The following is a 3,893-nucleotide window of genomic DNA, read 5'->3' as shown; positions in this document are numbered from 1 at the left end:
ATGCCTTACAAATGTGGACCTGTATAGGACATCAAGAGAGTATATGGTCCCCCACTAGCGAGGGTACGACGTTCCAAATTGACAAATTGTATTTGCCATTGTTCAATTGTTGCATGTAAATCACTGCATTATAAGGAGCAGCGAAAGAAAATCACAAAGTCTTTCACGGCCTCATTGAGGCGAAGGATTTTAGTGTAAATTTATTCAAAATGTCCAACGTAAATCAACCATTAATAAAACCAACAACGCACCGGCGATGCTTTTCTATGAATACTGATTATGTGTTCAAGAAACGAGCATGTCGTATACATGTCGCAATGGTGTATTTTTGGTAGGAATTGCCTACCAAACACACATCAGTTTGTTGTCCTAATCAGCCAAGCAACTACAGTACGGTAATGTAAATACGAACATTTTACAATTAGCCTACCTTAACGTCTAATTAGATTAAATTGGGTGTACCACATGTCAGCTGATCATTCTTATGAAGCTTTGTGACCACGACATTGATTTAGACGACAGCTTTGTTTCGAATCAGGTGAACAGCTGTTGGTATGGCTTTGCAAATGTGTGAGTATAAACACAGCATTGCATTGTAATATTGTGGATAAACAAAATGGGTTGAGCTAAGTGCAGTGTGGAAAAAAAAACGTGTAAAGCACAATTTATAAATTCGTTCGTGACAGACAGTAGCCCCCTTGAGACCACCTTTTAGACGGATGATGGCATTCGTGGCAGAGATAGCGTTAGTAAAACTAAGTTTTGAAGTTGAAAAAGTGGGTCGTTGTAAACAAAAATGTATTTAACATGTCTCCCTCATTCTCGACTTTGACGCATATATAGACCCAGTAAATATGGGACGTCGTATCAACGTTGGACCAACACTGGTCCAACCTTGCATCTTGTGACCCATGGAGAGAGGAGGGCATGAGGTGGAGGGGTGGTTGGCTGGATCATCCACTGAACCGCATGAAATGTTCGTGTATGTACTGTATGCATGTATGTTCAACCTTATGTCACCACCGTACATAGCCAACTGTGCTAATCGGTGCGGGAATTGTCCTAGCTTGCGATCAGTGAGGTTATATCCTGCAATTCCTTAAATATCGCAGCACACTGGTTGCGAAGCGCTGGATTAACTCATGAACCAGGTAGAGTACAGCAATGAAAAGAGCTGTGTGTCGATGATTTGGACACATGCAGGTTGGACAACAACTTGTGTAAATTGGTGTCAGAAAGATGTGGCACTACTTGAGTATATTGGTGGCAGAAAGATGTGGCACTACTTGAGTATATTGGTGTCAGAAAGATGTGGCACTACTTGAGTAAATTGGTGCCAGAAAGATGTGGCACTATTTGAGAATATTGGTGCCAGAAAGATGTGGCACTACTTGAGTAAATTGGTGTCAGAAAGATGTGGCACTACTTGAGTAAATTGGTGTCAGAAAGATGTGGCACTACTTGAGTATATTGGTGGCAGAAAGATGTGGCACTACTTGAGAATATTGGTGGCAGAAAGAAGTGGCACTATTTGAGAATAATTGTGGCAGAAAGATGTGGCACTACTTGAGTAAATTGGCGTCAGAAAGATGTGGCACTACTTGAGTATATTGGTGTCAGAAAGATGTGGCACTACTTGAGAATATTGGTGGCAGAAAAATGTGGCACTACTTGAGTATATTGGTGTCAGAAAGATGTGGCACAACTTGAGAATATTGGTGGCAGAAAAATGTGGCACTACTTGAGTAAATTGGTGTCAGAAAGATGTGGCACTACTTGAGTAAATTGGTGCCAGAAAGATGTGGCACTATTTGAGAATATTGGTGCCAGAAAGATGTGGCACTACTTGAGTAAATTGGTGTCAGAAAGATGTGGCACTACTTGAGTAAATTGGTGTCAGAAAGATGTGGCACTACTTGAGTATATTGGTGGCAGAAAGATGTGGCACTACTTGAGAATATTGGTGGCAGAAAGAAGTGGCACTATTTGAGAATAATTGTGGCAGAAAGATGTGGCACTACTTGAGTAAATTGGCGTCAGAAAGATGTGGCACTACTTGAGTATATTGGTGTCAGAAAGATGTGGCACTACTTGAGAATATTGGTGGCAGAAAAATGTGGCACTACTTGAGTAAATTGGTGCCAGAAAGATGTGGCACTACTTGAGTAAATTGGTGTCAGAAAGATGTGGCACTACTTGAGTATATTGGTAGCAGAAAGATGTGCGCTACTGGAGAATCATAAAGAGGAAAGTGGAAACAAATGAGAAAAGTACAGTGGACACCCACGGGACTATCTGGCCATGGAACGCGATGATGATGATGATGTCGATTATTGTACAGCAGCCTCATACCTGTCAACCCCTTATCAGTGCCCCTCCCTTATTACAGACCAATTCAGACCTTATTGGTCACCTTGTGCCCTTATAAATATTAACGTTCATCCTCCAAAATCCCATCACAAGGGAGAAAAACAAAAGCATTCATGTTTATTTTTTTCTGCCCCTAATGAAACGGCTGTACGCCGTATGGACCTGAAAATGTAATTCCCCTGTACAAGATGATGTTGTGTCTCTCTCTGTATGTCTCTGTGTTATCTCTCTCTCTGCTTGTGTGTCTGTCTGTGTGTCTCCATGTTTGTTTTGTCTCTCTCTCAAATTTAGTTCTACCTGATGACGACTGCTTGTGTTTGCAATAGAAACGTCGTATTCTATTATTTGATGTATTTTCTTTCTACGTAACTTTACCGAAAGAACCAAAGAGTAAGAATACGGAGTCTAAACCGCGTGGGTTGACACGGCATGTAGTCGGCTACTCAGTTGATGAAGTCTCTGATGGCCGTGGTGGCTGATGGGCCGCGTAAAATAAATACTTTTGTTGTTGTTGTGTTGTGTAAGGACAGATACGTGAAGGAGGCGTTATCGTCCCCTTGTTTATGTTGATATTATTGTTGATATTGTTGTTGATCTTCTGGGTTCTTTCGGTAAAGTCACGTAGAATGGGAATAAAATAATAAAAATAATAACAGAATAATTTTTTTTTTATTATTTTAATCCCATTCTACGTGGTGACTTTACCGAAGGAACCCAGAAGATGAATCCCTGCAGTCACGAAAGCTTTACATCGAAATTGTTGATATTGTTGATATTATTGTTGATATTGTTGTTATTATTATTGTTGATATTGTTTATATTATTGTTGATATTGTTGTTGATATTATTGTTGATATTGTTGATATTATTATTGTTGATATTGTTGTTATTATTTTTTGATTTGAAGCTTTCGTGACTGCAGATTCATATTCTTGGTTCTTTCGGTAAAGTCACGTAGAAGGGAAACATAATAATAAAAAATATAATACAAATATTATTATGTTTCCCTTCTACGTGACTTTACCGAAAGAACCAATAATATTTTGATATTATTGTTGATATTATTGTTGATATTGTTGTTATTATTGTTGATATTGTTGTTGCTATTATTGTTGCTATTATTGTTGATATTATTGTTGCTATTATTGTTGTTGCTATTGTTGTTGATATTGTTGTTGCTATTATTGTTGATATTGTTGTTTATATCATTATTGTTGATATTGTTGTTGATATTATTGTTGTTGATATTATTGCTGTTGATATTGTTGATATTATTGTTGCTATTATTGTTGTTGATATTGTTGTTTATATTATTATTGTTGATATTGTTGTTGATATTATTGTTGTTGATATTATTGCTGTTGATATTGTTGATATTATTGTTGCTATTATTGTTGTTGATATTGTTGTTTATATTATTACTATTGTTGTTGTTGTTGCTAATTCTTCTCTCACTGAACACGCCGAGTAACGAGCGCGTTGCCTTGACGACGCCCGCCCGGCGTGCGAAACGGAACTATTTC

The sequence above is a fragment of the Petromyzon marinus genome, chromosome 6, assembly GCF_048934315.1.
Source record: "Petromyzon marinus isolate PM22_M1 ecotype Great Lakes invasive population chromosome 6, UKy_Petmar_22M1.pri1.0, whole genome shotgun sequence".
In the NCBI taxonomy this organism is placed as follows: Eukaryota; Metazoa; Chordata; class Hyperoartia; order Petromyzontiformes; family Petromyzontidae; genus Petromyzon; species Petromyzon marinus.
This window is presented reverse-complemented; position numbering follows the sequence as displayed.